This window comes from Phyllostomus hastatus, unplaced genomic scaffold, assembly GCF_019186645.2.
Source record: "Phyllostomus hastatus isolate PE091 unplaced genomic scaffold, TTU_PhHast_1.1 phas_contig_198, whole genome shotgun sequence".
NCBI classification, from domain to species: domain Eukaryota; kingdom Metazoa; phylum Chordata; class Mammalia; order Chiroptera; family Phyllostomidae; genus Phyllostomus; species Phyllostomus hastatus.
The window spans coordinates 7,154,400-7,171,774 of NW_025333715.1; positions in this window are offsets into that span (position 1 = coordinate 7,154,400).

A 17,375-nucleotide genomic window follows, 5' to 3' on the forward strand; every position below is an offset into this window, starting at 1 on the left:
CCAGGAAACTAAGTGCCAGAGAGAGGAAGGGATTTTGTCCAGAGCCACCCAACCAAGGTTTGGTGTAAGATCCAGGTCTTGGAGACTGCGACCTCGTCCAGTGCCCGTTTTACACCTGCACACCTGTGTCCAGTGGGTCTGCTTTTGACAAGTCGGGCAGGTTACTTTCCCTTCCCTTTCCGCACCTCCCTCCCCCACCCCCCCCACCCCCGCATGCAAGCTGAGAGCATTGCGGCAGATGGTTTCTACTGTACTTGGTGAGAGCTTCCTCACACCCCGTCTCCTTCGTTAGCCCTGAGAAACAGCTGTCCTGGAGTCCCACTGAGGTCAGGAAGTGCCATCTGTGCTTCCCAGCCAAGGGGTCCGAATCTCGTCTCCCCACCAGCCTCTGCGGCCGTGACTGTTGTGTGAAGTGGATTCCCTGGACGCCCTGGCATCCACCTCATGCAGGCAGCCTGGGCCGAGGCCCGTCCAGCTTCCTTCCCAGCTGCCCCCAGGGGCTTTGGTGGAAAGACGGATGCAGAAAGATGGTTATCGGAATATCTGTGGACCCCTGGGAGCCCACGCACCTCCTCCTCAGGGAGCTAATCTGAGCCTCTGCAGACGTGCAGAATGTTGCAGTAGCAACGACCTTCTCCTGGACCCACTGATCTGCTGATTGGGCCACTTTCACAGGATTTTGAAGTTCACCATGACCATGTCTCTCCTGCATCTGTACCGACTTTATAATGCCTTCCATAGAATGCTAGGAATTTATCAACAGGTATCATTGCAACAAACAAGGAAAAGAAAACCAAGTTGCTTTGTCCTGCCCATTAGAATGAAGATATTAGGACCCACTTTATATTTGTCAGGGCAGGGGTCTCCTGGGTCAGCCCCCACAGCACGGAACCTGTCCCAGCTGATTAAGGGGGTGGGGTTGGGGCCATGAATTTATTTGAGGGGAAAGGAAGTTGGAGCACCTTGCTCCATCACCCAAGTGAGCATTTCCTGTCCCCCCGTGGGACGGAAGCCCCTGGGGTAGGTCTTGCCCCTTGTATCTCCCACAGGACCTGGCACAATATCTGGCTGTGGATGAAGTGCATAGAAATAGCTGTAGCTTTACGTGAGATGGGGTGTTCTCTGGGCCCTGGAGGAGAGGCCATGGATGGGCAGAGAGGGAATGAGGTGATGAGGGCCTGATCCCTGGGAAACCAGGACCTTCGGTGTAGGTCCTGAGGTTTGGAATTTTGATTTTCAGCAAACACCTCTTTCCAAGCCTAGGAACTTTAACACAGCCTGCAGCTCTGCCGCTCCGGGGTGACCCCAGAGCAGGCTCTGCCAGTGTGTAGCTGGGGCATTTGGGGCAGATCACCCTCTGCCTCTGAGCCTCAGATATCTGTAAAATGGGGATGCCCATCCCTCCCGAGAGAGAAGGTATGGAGATGAAGATTAAAGGGGAAATGGGTGTGACAAGAGGTGTGAGTCCCTTGGCACAGATGCCAGAGGTGGTTATTGTCATTCCTCATCATCTTCATTTTGCCAACTACTTCCGGGGGCAGGGTCGATGGCACACTGAAGGGGCCTTCACACTCTCACACCCTTGTGCCAGACTCGTCAGGGAGGAGTCCTATGTGCAGAGTCCTGGGCTGTGTCACACACCTGCTGGATCCGGGTCTCTGGGGAAGGGGGATCTCGAAGGCTGCATTTGCACGAAGCTCCCTGCACGGCTTCAGTGCCGACTCTGGTGTCCCACGGCGTCAGAGGCTCAGGGTGTGCACAGTCTGTGCATGCTCGGGTGGACACACAGTCCCTCTCCTGGGCCTCACCATGAGGAGGAGCCAAAGGCCCGGAAGGCTTCCTGGAGGAAGCAACACTCAGCTGAGTGCTAAAAGAGGTGCTGGCGGTACCTAGGCCATGAAGAAGGGCAGGTGACACAGCCAGAGGGCAAGGTGGTACAGGCCCTGTCCTCAGGGAATCACTGTGGCAGGGGGAGGGGGAGGGAGACAGACAGTGGGGTCGGTGACAGGGGTGACGAGGTTACCGTGCAAGTCCCAGTGGGAGCATGGGGAGAATGGCCACCTTTGCCAGAGTCACAGGTGAGAGGGGTCAACAAGAGCCTCGGAGGGAGGTGTGAGCACCTTTTTCAAAACGGGTCAGACTCTAGGGGCTGAAATTCAGATGAGAACATCCACCCACTTGTAGGAGGCTGACCGGGGCGGGTCCTCAGACCCTCGCGCTCCAAGCTCGCTGCTCCTCCTTTCCCCCTGCTCTGCCCCCAAGTCTGTCCAGGCAGGCAGGCGTCCTCTCACCTGGCCTGGCCCTGCCACTGAAAACTGTGACCCTGGGCAAGTCCCAATCCCTCTCTGGGCCTGGGTTCCCTCCATGACTCCTCCCTCAGTTCCTGAGCCTCAGATTCAACGGGGAAAAGCTTAGCCCCCAACCCCATATTCCTGGGGTCGTGCTGCCACCCAGTGGCCATTGTGAGAAACACCAGGGGACACCAGAGCTGCATGAGTTCTCCCTGCTTTCCACTCCTGGAGTTGGTACCGCCGCGCCCAGCTCAGGGGCTGGCTGGAGAGACCACCGAGGCGATGGGTGAGGCGGTGAGGCTGGATAAGCGCGTGGTGCGCCGTGCCGGGCGTGCCTGCCAGTCAGCGCAGCTGTGGTCCCAGCGCGAGGCCTGACTCACTGCTGGCTTTGCAGCCCCTGTAAAGGTCAAGAACCACGGGCTGGTGGGTGGGATTCGGCTCAATTAACCATCAGCACCAAGATCCAGAGCGTGGGCTTTCTGGGAATCTGCTTTGTGCCAGGCTCCTTGCTGAGCAGCTTCTGCTCACTGTCACCTGTGAACCTCGCCACAGCCCTTAGACGGGGACTAGTCATTCACGCATTTATTCGTTCGATACATAGTGTCGACGATAAATAGTATTGCACACCCAGTCTGTGCGGGCCGGGCCACGAGAACACACCAGAGAACCAGGCAGAACAAGGTCTGGCCCCGACACCAGTGGGAGCGACGGGCGATGAACCTAAGTAACACCTCCCGCTTCAGAGCATCAAGAGGGCCCCAAATCTGAAGGGGAGCCCAGTGGGAGGGGGCGGAGCTGTGGATGCGTAGGGAGCTGGTGGCGGGGGGAACCCAGAGGCAGCCGTGTGCCCACAGGAGCGTCATCTGAGGGCTCTGAGTCCTGGTCTCTGTGGCTCACAACGGCTGTCTTGGGGATCAGTGCTGGTGTTCAAGTCAAGTCAGACTAAGCCACTCCCCACCCAGACCCCTCCGGGGTCTTCCCAGCACAAGCAGAACCAGCTCAGGGTCGTCCCCTAGAGACCCAGGCCCGCCCCTCCTCCCCCTGCACATCCTGTCCCAGGCCTCTGGCCGCCTTTGCAGCCCCCTCTGCCCACGGTGTTCTTCCCCCAGGTCTGCTCACGCCCTCACGTCACCTCCTCAGGGAAGCCCTCCTAGGCACCCAGCTCAAGTACGGCCCTGGCTCCTCCCTTTCAGACACCCGCTCATTCCGCCAGGCTCACGACACAGCTTGGGGGTTCCCATTTGTTTGCTTGTTAGCCAGTTTCAAGTCCGTTTCCCCACCAGACTGGGAGTTCCCCAGGGACAGGATCGGGGGGGTCACACCACTGTCACAGACGCAGCACAGTAGCAGGCAGTGCATTCCCATGAATGAACGAGCACCCGTCGCCGGGAGCAGCAGCCCAGAGCCGAGGCAGCAGCCAGCGAGGCCTCCCTCCCGGGTCAGAACCAGGACCCTGGACTCTGCCTGGCCCTGGGCGGCCATAGGACACTAGCGGAGGGGGCCGGAGCAGGCAGAGCCGTGCACTGGCTGCAGCCACCGGGCAGGTGGGAGTGGGGGGCATTTTGTCCCCCTCCCCAAGTCTGGGGGAGTAGGGACAGGGTTGTGCAACCGGGAAGCTGGGCTGGGGAGGCAGCAGGGAGGAGCCCTGGCTGGGTGGGCCAGCCCTGGGGACGAGGGTCTGCGGGGCCAGGCTCCCTAGGGACAGGGAAGTGGCTCCCACTAACTCCAGCCAGGGAACTGGTGTTGCTTGGAGGCATCTGCACCCGTCCAGAAGCCCACTGCCAGCTTTGATGGAGCCGTGGACCCATTGCCCCTGGGGTGCAGGGCAGCACTGGCCTCTCTTCTCAACTGCCCCCGGGGCTGCCTCTGACCAGAGGTGGGAGGTGGGCTTCCACGGGGCCCCTGGTCCCCCGCACCCACCCACCTCCAAAGCAGCTCTATTCCTGGCTTTGCTTGGCATGTAATGGGCTGACCCCTGACCTTCCCTCCCCCTCGCCTGGTGCTCTGCCCCTGGGTTAGGTCAGTGATGAAAGCTGGTGGGAGCCTGGGGCGGGGGAGGTGGGAGGGAGAGGGACAGTGCCCGATTGTTCCACTCGGGCGGCGGGGCCGAGTCTGCGGAGGGACCGGCTCTGGGCTCTCTCATTCTCTCTCTCCCTTCGCTGCTCTTGCTCTCACTCTCTGTCCTCCTCCCTCTTTCTCTGTCTCGGTCAGGGGCTCTCCAGCTCCAGTGGGACCTTAGTGACGGGGCAGATGCCGGGTCACCCCCAGAGATCGGACTCGAGTCTGGGAAGCCTGGCGGGCCCCACACTGGGAAGAGCCCACTGCATTGGACAGGGCCGGAGCTGGGAGACCCTGGGTCTCCCTGGCCCTCTCTGAGCCTCCCCCTGCTCCCCCCGTGGGGAATGGAGTCTTGGGAGGCTGAGAGCCCAGCCAGCCCTGCAGGAGGTCACATGTGACGCAGACGCGACTGTCTTCTGCCTCTTCTTCCTCTGACGGGCCAGGCCCCAGCCTTCTGTACGCATGCGTGTCAGGCTCTCTGTTTGGTCCCACCGGTCTGGCTGTCCACCTTAGACCGATGACCACCACGCTGGCCTCTGGCCCGAGCTTTGTGATGAGCCCCGATGTCCGGTGGGGCAGTGCCCCTTCCCTGTCCTCCTTCCTTCGGGAGCCTGGGTCCCTCTGAGTGCTTCGCCCCTTCTCGCTGCTTCCAGAATCTCCGGGCGGGCTCCACCCAAGGCCCGTGGGGGCTGATGGGGACCGAGCTGGGCCCAGGTGTTACCTTGGGAAGAGCGGACAGCTGCACGCCACCGACTCTGGGTCAGACAGAGGCCCCGGGCGGGCTGCGGCGAGAGAGCAAGTCCTCTCTCACCGCATTTATTCAGTCTCTCCTTACGTCTCATGACGGGAAATTTCAAACGTGCAACATTGGAGAGAAGGGGCGAGTGCGGCTCGTTGTCGGCCCCAACCCTGCCCGGGCCTGCCCCTCCTCCGCTCCCAGCAGCCGTGGTTCGGAGGCAAACCTTCGGGATCTTCTTCCAGGTCTTCTCATAACGTTTCTCGTCAACACGACGTTTATTTTCAGATCATTACAGGTTGTCGGGAAGCGGCCACCATAGCACAGAGGGGTCCTGCATACCCTTCAGTGGTGACGTCTGTCATCACCATAGTGAGGTACCGTAGTGTCTGTACTGAAGCCAGGAAGCCAATACCTGCACCGCCTGCAGGCCGGGTTCGGCCGTCGCTGGTTCTGCATGCATGCATGCATGTGTGCGTTCATTCATTCATGTGTGTGCGTGTGCGTGCGCCGTCCACTTCCTCACCTGCGTGGTTTCTGTCATCACCACGGTCCAGATGCTGCCCTGGCAGCGGCGCCCCCCCACTGCCTCCCTCCCCCTCTCCCCCCGCAGCCCTGCCACCGCCGATAGGTCCCCCTCTCCGGACCTCTGTCACACGGAGGACAGAACAGGAACAAACCACATGGCATGTCGCCTTGGGACACAGGCTTTTTCCCTCCGTGCGATTTCTTCAAGCCCCCTTCCAGGTCGCTGCGCGTATCGGGGGTTCCCTTTCGCTGCTGAGTGGTTTTCGGTGGTCTGGATGCACCCACTTCTCCACCCATTCGCTCACTGAACAGCATCCGGGTAGTTCCCGCTTTCTGACTCTCCCACATAAAGCCACTGCGCACACTCGCGTGGGCATTTTCGTGTGAATGTGAGGCCTTGTTTCTCTGTAATAAATGCCCAGAAGTGCGCCTGCCGGGTCACATGGCCGTGTACGTCTCGGAGTTTAAGAAACCGCCAAACCGTTTTCCGGAGTGGCTGCGCCTCGGTGACGCTTTACGCTTTTCTCTGCAGACATGTTGTTGGATTTCGTTTTTGGTGTTATTGTAAAGGAGGATTTTTAAAATTATACTCTGGTGTTTATAAATGCGATTTTTGTTGAGATACCAGTTACACGCCCTAACACCCATCCTGGGAAAGGGCACGATTGAGTGGTTCTCAGCCTGTTCCGGAGGCTGTGCGTCGTCACCGCTCTCTACCCCAAAACTCCCGCATCGCACGGAGAAGAACCCTTCACCCCGGCAGCCACCCCCACCCCCTCCTTCTCCCCAGCCCCCTGGAGGCCGGTGGTTCGCTTTTCGTCTCTAGGGATTTGCCTATTTCCAGGCATTTCGTATAAATGGCGTCATCTCTGTGGCCTTTGGGGTCCGACGTCCGTAGCATAATATTTCCAGGTTCCATCCCCACACTGTAGCTGCAGTCTTTGACATGGACGTGAGAATGTCCTGTGTCCACCTCTGCTGAATTGGTCACAGTTCCGATCATTTGCCTGCAGGTTATTTTCGGTTTTCTTTTTCTTTTTTTTTTTTTTAATTCTATGGTACTTTTTAAAAAGATTTTATTTATTTATTTTTAGAGAGGGAAGGGAGGGAGAAAGAGAGAGAGAGAAACATCAATGTGCAGTTGCTGGGGGCCATGGCCTGCAACCCAGGCATGTGCCCTGACTGGGAATCGAACCTGCGATGCTTTGGTTCGCAGCCCGCACTCAATCCACTGAGCTACGCCAGCCAGGGCCTGTAGATAATGTTGATCGGTTTAAGGAAACTTCTTTCTATTCGAAGTTTGCACAAACATTTTTTATCAAAAATAGGTGTGGAAATGTATCGCCAATGCCGAGATGACCACATGACTTTTCTCCCTTCGCTGATTAACATGATAAGTGGCATTAATAGATTTTTCAGAGGCGAAAATACATTACTAGGATAAACCCAACTCTGAGGTCTACATCCTTTTTATTCATTGCTGGGTTTGTTGTGTTAATACTGTATTTGAGGTTCTTGCATCGAATCTCATGAGTGGCCTGCGCTGTCCCTCTGCGTGTGCTGTGTGAACGGAAAGAGCCACCTCTGACCTGAAGTGACTCTTGGAATGCCTCTGTCCCTGTCTGTCTCTCAAGGTCCCTCTCTTGCCCCCCTGCACACATCACTTTGGCTTCAGGGGTGCTCCTACAGGCAGCGGGGGCTGTGGGGGGCACCCCCAGGCCCAGAGGCAGCCGCAGAGGATGGGAGCTGGAGACCCCAGGCTGCAGAGCCTTGGAAAGGCCCGCAGGGCTGCGCCCTTGCGTCTGGGCCCCTCGTTGAAGAGGGAGACTTAGAAGAAGCCTTCCCCTCCTTTCTCCTTCTTCGGGGGGGTGGGGGTGTCCCTCCAAAGGAAGTGGCTAAAAAGGGGCCAGGGTCAGGGGTTAATGGCCCCATTGTACAGGGCTGACGGATGGGGGCAGTGGCAGAGCGTTCTCAGCCCCAGGGGGACCCCTCCCCCCTCCCCCTCTGAGGGAGGGCCCCTGCTGGCCTTTGATGACCGCTGGGGGCCACCTTCCCTGCGGTGGGGACGCCAGGCCAGCCTGTTTGGTGTGGTGTGGTCTGGTCTGCGGAAGCCCAGAAGGCAGCCCCCACCTCCCCTGCTCCACACCCTCCCTATTCCCTACCACAGGGGGTCTCAGATCTCAGACACCCACCTCAGGCTGCCCCACGCCTGCCCTGCCCCTCCCGTGGACGCCTGGGCCCTCAGGAACGGGCCAAGGACGCCCGACTCTCCCAGGCTGTGGACGGGAAGCAGGGTGTGACTGGTCACGGCTCCTCGGGAGCAGGGGCCAGAGCAGGTCACAGCCTGGTCCTCTGACTTCCTGCTCAAACGTGTCCCAGCCGGGGCCAGCCTAACGCTGAGCTGGATCAGACGCAGGCCTCCCCCAGGGGCTCACGGGCTGGGGCGGGGCGCGGGAACAGAGCAGGATAACCACGAAGCTGGTCCATTCAGTGAGCGCCAAGCACTCTGGGTGTCAGAGGGGAGCCCCTAGGCCAGCCGGGGAGGTGATGCGGAGCGGCTCCAAAAACGCGGTAAGTTAGATCACAGGGGTGGGGGCAGCGAGGAAAGGCGTCCCGGAGAGAACAGTGTGAGCAAAGGCACGCAGTACACCCCTGTGGTGCGTGCAGCGGGTCAGCGGTGGACCACGAGGCCCCGCGGGGCGTCAGGCCATGGGGGACGTTCGGACTGGGCGGTCTCTTGCTCTCGGCGGGGGGGGGGGGGGGGGGGGGTCAGAGCTGAGAGGCAGGTTCCAGTCCTGCCTCCACCTGCCCGTGCGTTCAGTCTTCAGTGACGCCCGGGCAGGTCACTTCCTCAGCGACAGCCTCCCACAAGCAGGCCCTGCACAGGGCCCTGGGCTGCCTGGTCCCGGCCCCCAAGTGCGGCTGGAGGCCAGGGCTGCAGAAGCAGGGACGCCGGATGCGCCGCCGGCTGAGCTGCTCTGCCATCTCAATGTCACCAGGGCAGAGCGGGGCGCGCACGGGCTGATCCGAGTCCCAGAATGTTGACAACGAAGAGGGGACAGAAGCAGGACAGGGGTGGTTTTGGAGCCAAGGAGCAACAGGTCTGCTTTCCACCGCCGCAGCGCCCGCAGCAGCTCCGCAAGGCCTGCCGGGACTTCCTGGTGGGGGAGGGGACGGGCTACCTGCTCCAGGTGGGTTTTCCGTTACTTGTAGTCAGATGCGTTCCTGACTCAAGCTCGTCACCTCACGCTGAAAACACCAATACACCCCAAGATCTTAAATGTCTGCACAGGGAGATCTTCCAGGGAAATGGGAATTTCTTAAATACAGGATACACTCCACGCCCTCATTTCAAACAACTTGGAGATTTCAAAGCGTTTATTGCAGAAATTTGGAAACCCCATAAAGTACAAAGCACCCAGACTTCAAAATCAAAGCCCCACCACCCAGATACAACTACGGTTGGCATTCTTGTGTTTTTCTCCAGTTTTTCCTGCACCTTTAAAGTGAAGTGGAGCTCATGGCACACGCTTTTTGCTTTTTATTAAAGTTATATACGTGCGTACACTGTGTTCTGGTTTTTTATTTAAGATTATACCGACAACATCTCCTACGTCATCGAAAGGCTTCACAAGCGCCACTTTTAGTGGCCGCATCACATTCTGCCCGGGGAGTGTGCATGGCGCACTCGCCCAGCCCCTGCTGCTGGGCACCAAGGTGGTGGCCAGCTGTCCACTGTGTGGCACTCGGCAATGGACACCTTTGTGCACAACTGTTCACTGTCACCTAGTGCGCTGTGACAGAGTGTCGGACGCCTGTGGCCTCCCTCTGGACCAGGTCACTGCAGCGGCAACTGAGCTAGGACAGCGTCCAGGGGTCCTCTGAGCAGCAGCCCCTCCACGGTGCCCAGAGCTGTCCCGTGGCTGTGTACCGGCTCTGGGCCCTTCCGTGAAAGTGGGCTGCAGACGCTACCCACGAGGCCAGTGGAGGGACACTGGTTTTTGTTTGTGTTGTGGTAAGAATACTTAACATGAGACCGACCCCCTTCACACCTGTTTACGTTGTGGTAACTGTTCCCCTGGGCTTGGACTGACAAACCCCAAGGCTCGTCTGCCTCACCAGGCAGCGCCCTCCTCCGGCCCTGCCCGCCCCTGCCCCGGGCCCAGGCTGCCCACACCCCGCCCCCCTTCCCTCCCCTGGAGCAGCTCTCCCCACCCCCACCAAGCCCTGCCCGCCCCCCAGTAACAGCCTAATCGAGATGTAACTCACATACCATACAGTTCACACATTCGAAGTCCACAAGTCAGTTGTTAGTGTGTTCGTGGGGCTGTACAACTATCCCCACAATCATCCTGGAACATTTTTGTCACCCCAAGAAACTGTACCCCCGGCCATCACCCCCACTACCCACCCCACCTGCCCTTGGCCCCAGGCAACCACTGCTGTACTTTCTGTCTGTCCAGACGGACCTACGCTGGACACTGCAGACCCCACTCCTCCTGCCTGAGTTTCCCCACCTATAAAACGGGGATGCAGTGCTGCCCCCTCATGGGGTTTGTTGGGGGGGGGCTCAAATACGTTAACACAAGGGCCAGGCACAGAATAAACACAGTGAGACCCCTGCCTGCCGTTATTCCGGACCCTGTCTCTGGCGGTCGGGGCTCCTCCGCACCCTCGTCCAGACTCCCAGCCCGGACCTCTGTCCTGGGCTCCAGGCCCCCCAGCACGTCCACCCCGACGCCCCGCAGCACTCGGACTCAGGCCTCAGGCCCCAGGCCCCAGGCCTGCCCTGCTGTGTCCCTCGCTCAGGAATGACCTTCCACCTTGTCTCCCAGGCCAGAAACCTCGGGTCGTCCTAGACGCCCCCCGCCCACACCTGGCCTAGACGCCTGCCCCCCACACCTGGCCCCTGGATCTGGACTGTGTCCCCCGCCCCTCGCTCCAGGCTGCCTGCATACGCTGCTCACAGGTACCAGCAATGGAACGTGATGGCGTGCTGGACACCGAGGGAAGCCCCCACGTGCCCATCCCCTCGGCATCACGACACCCCCACGAGGCAGGCGCTGTGACCCTTGTTTCACAAAGGAGGACACGGAGGCCCAAGGCCCCACAGCTGGAGTTCGCCTCCACTGCAGGGAACGCTGCTGGCAGTGACGGAACACGTCTACCAAGTGCCTACTGTGTGCGAGGCACTGAGCCGGGTGCCAGGAAAACAGGAGTAAACCAGACTGACAGACCCAGAATGTGAGATCTTCCTAGAACTCAAATCTGACCCCTTTAAAACCCAGTGATCCCCCACTGCCAGCAGGATCCAGTACATACTCCTTCTCAGCACCCCAGGTCCTCGGCAGCCCCCACCGCTTTTTCCCTCCACCTTCCCCGCCCCACTCTGCTGCAGCACACAGGCCTGGGGGTGGGGGGCTCCCAGTCTGGCCTCCAACCCCCAGCTCCTTTGCCACCCCTCTCTCAACTTGCTTGCCTGGTGAACTACTTGTCTTTTGAGGCTACATTCATGGTCACCTTCTCCAGGAAGCCTTCCTTCCCCAACCCCGCTCCCAGCTGGGCGATGCGCTGTCTGGGTCCCCTGCCCTGCAGCACACCGGCTCTTTACTGATTTGTCTCTCCTCCCGCACTGTGGCTTCTCGAGGGCAGGCCCTGGCTTTTATTCAACTCCCCTGTCCTGCTGGCCCCCACACCCTGTCCCATCCATCACCAATTTAGCGCTCCTCCCCCAGCCCCAGCATGGAGGTTACAGGTGAGTGCCCCCCGCCAGTGCCACGCAGGTGCACAGTGAGCGGTTGCTGTTCCTTCTCGTGTTTCTGTAAATGCAGGGACGGCGTGAGATGGAGGATTCTGAGAACTCGCGGAGCACAGCCGCCTCCGGACTTCCTTTGTCCAGGGTTCTAGACAGAAGGGCTGGAGTCGCTGCGGGCGGCCCAAGTTCCCGCCCCAGGGCCCCCAGCCTCTCAAGGGATGGGTGGGCAAAGGCCTTGGAAGGCAATGACCAGAGTTAGAGTCAACTGGGTGAGCCCTGAGTCCTGGCTGTGTGTCCTCTCTGTGCCTCAGTATCCCTGTCTGAAAAACAGCATCGCCAAACTACCCGTGCCTGTCCTGCTGGGCCGTTGTGAGGGACAGGGGCGGGGCCAGTGGCCGGAGCCCGTCTTCCCAGAGAGCAGACATTTCAGTGTCTCACTGGCTTCCCAACACTCCCATCGCTGACGCATCTGTTTCGTTTTCCAACAATTCCAGTAACGCTGGGTTTGGACTTCCGCCGGAGGCTCCAGCCATCTCGGCACTGCCCGCGCGTCTGGGTGTCTGCCGAGGGCTCTAGCTACTGGCGAGGTCTGGGGGAGAAGCACAGGGCTCGGTCCAGCTGCGGCACCCTCTCACTGGGCCACTGGGACAGGGGACACTTCCCCCTGGGCCTCAGTCTCCACCTCCAAAAAACGGGACGCCACGCCCGCCTTGGAGGCTGCTGTGCGGCTCTAGTGGGATGGGGGAGGGGGGTGTCTATCTGGTCTCAGTGCAGGGGCTGGCCCGGGGTGGGGGCTGGCAGCAGGGACCCCCCTCTCCCCGTCGCAGGGGACGCGAGGTGCCCCGGGACGTCGCACTGAGCCCCAGCCACCCCGTCGCCGAGTCCGGGCAGAGGCCGGGGCTGCGGGAACGGCGTCCCCAAGATGGCCGCCGCGGGCTCCAGGTCCGGCTGCGCCCAGGGCGCGCGCGCGGGAGCGAGGGCGCCACGGCCAGGCCAGGCCAGAACGCGGTCACTCCGCACAGCCCAGGGGTGCAGCGTGGGGCGGGAGGCGCGGGGAGGGGGGAGTTGGGGTGGGTGGGGGGCCGGGGAAGAGCCAGGGAGAGGGGCCGGGAGAGGAACAAAAGGTGCCTTTGTGGAGCGGGCAGGGGGAAGAGCGAGCGCATTACCCAATGCCCAGAAGCCATGTTGGTAACAAGAGAACCATTCTCTACCTCGCTTGGAAAACAACTTGGAGCAGAGAGAGACAGGGAGAGATTTAACCCCATGGGCGCAGGAGCCCCGGGCCACTGGGGGCGGTGGGGGAGAAGAGGGCGCACTGGGGACCCTTAGGCCGGGAGCTGGGTGCCTTCCTGTGCCCTGGGCGGGTCTGCGTCCATGGGACCAGAGTCCCAACATGGCTGCCTGGCCGAGTCCCAGCAGCCTGAGGCCTCCGGGCCTGGAGCCGCGGCGTCCACTGCCTGGGCATGACCCCGGCTTGCTCCCCGCTCTGGGGCCTGGCCCACCAACCTCAAGGGGCCCTCCCTGGGTCCTCACATCTCTGGCTTCAGATCCTAGAGTCCCAGCTCCTGGACCACCCAGTCTCCACCTGCCTGGTTTTGCAGAGAGGGTGTGTATTGCCTCCTAAGGAGGTCCCTTCCATGTTTCTACAGTTTTGTCTGTTAGAACGTTTTTCCTAAAATTGAATCATATCTCTGTCACCCTCACCCAGCTTTCTCCCCTTCCCCCACCTCCTACCCACCAGCCCTGGTTCTCAGGCTCCGAGAGGCCATGTCTGATAATAAGGCAAACGATGCCAAGGGAATCGATGCTGGGCTCTGGGCTCCTCGCTGCAGTCCCTGCCCGACCTCTGCGGCCTGGCCGCCGCAAGCCCAGCGCATGCGCACTGCAGTCCCTCCGCGGGTACCGCTTGTTCAAACAGCACCCAGCACGGGGCCATGCCGCAGAGGCGCACCACGAGTTAAAGGCAGTAGACCGTGCTCATTAGCAGAAGAAAGAGGTCCTTCCACTCTTTTTCTTCCTTCCTCCCCTCCTCCTCCTCCTTTCCTTCTTCCTTCCTCCCCTCCTTTCTTTCTTCCTTCTCTCCTTCCTTCCTTTCCTTCCTTTCTTCTCTCCTTCCTTCTTCCTTCCCCTCTTCCTTTCTAACACAAACACTGGTTGAGCACTGGCCTTGAGCCCGGCCCCGCCCCGGCTTTGGGGCTACAGCGGTGGACGGAACAGCACTCCTGCCCTCAGGGAGCAGATGCTCCAGTGAGGGGCACGGACAAGGAAATATACCCACAGATGGCAGGTGGCCACACGCTCTGCGATGACAAACAGCAAGGGTAAAAGGAAAAGGACAGAGTGATAGGAGGGGCGTTACCCTAGAGACAGTGGCCAGGAAAGCCCCCCAGCGAGGGTGTGACACTTCACCAAGCTCTGAATGAGGAGAGGAAGTCTCTCTGGGGCACGTCCCTCCGTCCCTCCGGTGTTCCAGACAGTGGGGGCAGCAGCGGCAAAGGCCCCGACAGGGGATGTGCTGGGGGCCCGGCAACAGCCAGGAGGCCGGAGCGGAGTGAGGGGCTGAAGGGGCAGGCGGTCCGTCACGGGGAAGCGCTGGAGGAGCGCAGGTGTGAGGGGCCCGTGGGGGCCCAGAGCAGGGGACGGCGTGGTCGCTTTTCAAACAGGACTTTCCGGCTGCCGTGTGCACATGAACTGTAGGCGGTCCAGGGCGAGAGCGGGAGGCCTACCTGGACTTCTACAGCAGCCCTCCAAACACCGCACGCGCCTGTCCCTCCTCGTCCCCGATGCCGCTCCCCCCCCCCCCCGGTTGCCCACCCTTCGGTTGTGTAGTCCGCACCCCTACTATGTGCTAAGAAAGGGGTCCTGTTCCTTGGGGATAGGCAGGGCCCTAAAGAGAGCGAGGTGGCCACGGGCTGCTTCGCAACAGTGGGGTTCCCGCACCTGGAGTGAACCCCGCCTCCAGGGGGCCCCCTGGCTGAAGGATGAAGCCCCTTCTTCGGGCACTTCTTAAAGCGTCACAAAGGGCTCTCCGGACATCCCCACCCCGCCCCAGCCCCACTGTGCCGTGACATTGCCAGTGGCCCCGCAAACCAGGGGAATCAATGGCTCAGCGGCCACCTCCACCTCCGCGGCAGGCTAGCCCCCGGTCCCCTGCCCAAAGCCCCCGTTCTCCTCGTCTGTGACACCACATGCCCCTCGGCGCTCTGGCGGGCGTGCGGAACGAAGGCACCTCATTCTTCTGGGGCAGAAACGGAGGCTCCGAGAGGTGAGGGATGGCTCACGGTCACCGGAGGGGAAGGGTGGCGCCTCCCGGCCCAGGGCCTGGGCTGTCCCGCCCTCCGCGTGTGGCTGATGTCCCTGCGGGGCCTCCGCTCAGCCCCAGCCAGGGCCTGGAGTGGGAGGGTGGGGTGGCAGGGGCCACAGAAGGGAGCGATGGCACCAAGGGAGCTGCAGGTGGGCAGTGGCCAGTGGGTAAGAGGCCAAGTGGCCCGGGACACGCGCAGGACAGGCTTAGGGGTTCCGACCGAACAGAGAGGAAATGTGCCCCCAACAGACCCCAGCCCTGGGCCAGGCACACCCTGGGGCAGGTGAGGGGGACCCCTGTGTTCCTGTGTGTGCCCCCCCCACACACAGACTTGGGCCCTTGGGCGCCCCGGGCCTCACAGGCCTCTGCCTCCTCATCCCTTCTAGCTCTGTAGGGGGGGGTGAGGATCAGGCGAGGGGAGGGTGTGCGGGCACTGGGGTGGGTGTGCACCCCGCAGGAGGGAAGGCTGTCGTGGGCAATGGTTAACGTGCAGGCATGGGGCTCCTGCTGGGTTCCAGGCCCCGGGCACCACCTGCACGCAGCACGACCCGACACAGCGGGTTTGTGCGGCAGGCAGGCAGCGCTGCAAAGGGGAAGAGGAAGAGCGGGAAGAGAGAGGGAAAGAGGTGGAGGGGAGTGGGAGGTGGGTGGCCGGGGCTGGGGCAGGGAAGGCTCGCTGGGGGAAGCACCGGCAGCGTCTGCATCACGGGGGATGGGTAGGCTTTGCACAAGCCAACAGGGGTGGGAGGGCTTGTAGGCAAGGCACCAGCACAAGGAAAGGCACAGAGGAGGGAGCCAGTCTGGCGAGCAGGAAAGAGGCCATCACCCCCCTGGCTGGGGCGGAAGGCGGGGTCAGGGGCAGTCCGGAGTGGGAGCCTGGAGAGCCCCAGACCCTCCTAGGCCAGAGCCCCAAGTCCCACCTCCACCTCCCCAACCTCAGGCCAGGAAACTCCTGGTTTCCACCTGCAGTCTCTGCGCAGGCGCTGCCCTCCCCCCCTCCCCCTCTCCCTCCCCCTCCCCCAGCACCCTCCCAGGGCTGCTGGCCCATTCCCTCAGGGCTGCGCCGCACTTCCCCTCTAGGAGGCGCTCTCTGAACCCCAGACCCATTGGGAATCCCTCCCCCGCACTGTTGTTGTGCCCATTCTACAGAGGAGGACCCCAGGCTCGGAAATGTCTTCATCGACCGGTTGCATAGCTGGTGCCGCAGCTGCGATTCTGACTGGGAGAGAGGCCTGGCCCGTTTCACCAATTCCATCACCCCCCCCCCCCAAACCCCGCACCCTGTACCAGGTGCCTCTTCCTCCTCGGATCTGGGACATCACCGACTCTGTTACTTTCACCCCCACTGCAGGGAGGAGGGAGCCGGAAGCTGCAGCCCAGGGAAGGCTGGGACTCACCTGCCACCACACAGGCAGGTGGGGGCCGAGCAGGTTCGGGAGCCAGGAGTGGCCGGCCCAGCTCCTCCTGGTCTGACTGAGACCCAGGGGTGAGCGAAAGGACAGAGGCCGGGCCTGAGGCCCGGCACCCAGAGCACCAGCAGCCCCACACAGCAGGGGAGATAACCCATGGGGACTGGGAGCCTCGCATGGCCAGGCCAGGAGGATTCGGGGGACAGGTGGCCGGCGGGTGGCCAGGCAGCAGACCTGATGTGGTGGTGGGAGGAGGAGGAGGAAGGGGAACTGGCCGAGGACCTGGGAAGGGGCAGCTGGAGAGGTTGGCGGGGAGCTGGGAGACCAGGGCCCCCGAGTTTCATGGCACCCAGGTGCTGCCCCCGGGGGCTGTGCTGAAAGTGGGGGTCAGGAGGCGGTCACAGGGGCCGGGCCCCAGTGCAGAGTGCGCTGGGGACAGTGTGGGTCACGCGGGAACTCGCCCAGTGTGGGCCCTGTGCCCGGGCCCACGTCACACACTTGCTGGGTGAGCGTAGGCCGGAAGCCTCGAGGCCCTGCCACGAGACACGGCTGTCAGGCAGGGGAGTCACATGGAGGGCGGGCAGCCAGGCCCTGGCGCCTTCCGGGGGCCACCCTACCCCCGCCCCGCCCCACCCGCCCCTCAGGATTCTGCGCTGCTCTTGCAAAACAACCGAGGAGATCAAGTGGAAACACCAAGTGGAAACACTGGGCCACCCAGTCCCTGCCGCTCCCCAGGCCAGAACTCCCACCCCAGGGCACCCCGAGGAGGGGGCCCAGCCACAGAGGCATGCCAGCCCAGCGTGGTCGGCCGTGGCGAGGCCCACAGGGCACAGTCCTGGGTCCTGGACTCCCAGCAGCTGGGCCTGCCTCCCTCTCCGGTCCCACAGAGCCAGCCCCGCCCCAAGGGGGCCTGGGGTGCCGGAGCGTGAGCCCCTCCCTCCCTTCCTTCCCCTGCACCCTCTAGACTCGGGGGCCAGGGGAATTCCAGGCCCAAAGCCTCCCAGCCCCTCTGCCACTCTGTCCCTCCGGAAGCACTGCTCCTCGACAGGACCCCTCGGCCTTCGAGACCCAGCTCAGCGGGCTCTCTTCCCGATTCGGGAGAAATGAGCAGCACCCACTGTACGGACACGGCCGGTGGGCACCGTTATCCACCGCCGTGTCCCCCCCCCCTGCCCCCATGGGCCAGTAAGTGTGTGAGCTCCACACCGGCAGGGCCTGTGTCTTCGTCGCCCCGGAGTCCCTGCCCCACGCCCAGCACGGGGTCCAACGAAGAGCAGAGCTCAACCCGTGTGCC